We start from the raw sequence: 971 nt of genomic DNA, 5'->3' as shown, positions 1-971 counted from the left end.
CCCTCCCACGGCCCGGCCAGCAGGTGCCTGAGCCTCGTGGCGGCTTCCAGGCCTTGCTCTGAAGCCCTCTGGGCTGACCTTTGCCACGAGGGGACGGCAGCCTCAGGGGTGTGACCCTGAGGTCACTTCCTTCCCGTGTCCCGTGTCGTGTAGTCACCGCATTAAAGTTCCTTTTCATTAAAGTTTTATTTGTTTTGTCTTGCTGTGGCGGGTGGCAGAACCCACTTAGTGCAGGCAGGTTTGGGGCTTCAGGGGCACCCCTGGAACAGATTTGCTGTCCTATAACAAGAGGACTCCCCAGAGGCAGGGTGGGGGGCACCTGGCCCACTCAGCCCCCTGCTGGGGGGCTGCTGCCCTGGGACAGGAGGGGTCTGCCGCCCTGGGGTCCTGCCCTGGCCAGGGTGGACGCAGGTGCGGTGGCCATGGCAGCTTCCCGGCGCTGAGACTGACCCCTGTGCCCCCCACCCGTGGCCCCAGCGGGAAGCAATTTTGGCCCCCCCCCACTTAGGGCCCAGCTCTTTGTGTCTGGGCCCCAGAGCCACATGGTGGTTCCTCTGTGCCGCCGCCCGCATTGCCACCCTGGCACCCCGGGCCCTGGCCGACCCCACGGCTGCCCCACTGGCCCTGCGCCCGCCCGCCCTGCACCGCACCGAGGCGCCTTCAGAGCAAAGGGCCGAGTCCGGCTGTGGCCTGGCCGCCCCACCCGAGGCCCTTGGAGCGGGCAGGAGGAAAGGCTGGGTGGGCGCAGACAGAAGCTTCCGGAAGCCTCTGCGCTCCTCTCGGGTTCCCTCCGAGGCCCTGGCGGGGAGCCGGCGTTTCCCATTGGCTCTTGCTGCCTCTCCGGTGTGGAGAGGGCCCTTGAGCCGTGAGGGGGCCCGCCCAGCCCCAGCGGACACTCGAGCAGGGTGGGGCCGGCCTAGGCCAGCACGGGGCCAGCGGGCGGGTGCAGGTCTCGGCGGGGCCTGCGGCTG

The sequence above is a fragment of the Condylura cristata genome, unplaced genomic scaffold (genome assembly GCF_000260355.1).
Source record: "Condylura cristata isolate star-nosed mole 26May11 unplaced genomic scaffold, ConCri1.0 scaffold00068, whole genome shotgun sequence".
NCBI lineage: Eukaryota > Metazoa > Chordata > Mammalia > Eulipotyphla > Talpidae > Condylura > Condylura cristata.
The sequence above is the reverse complement of the archived record's forward strand: the minus strand, read 5'-3'. Positions refer to the sequence as shown.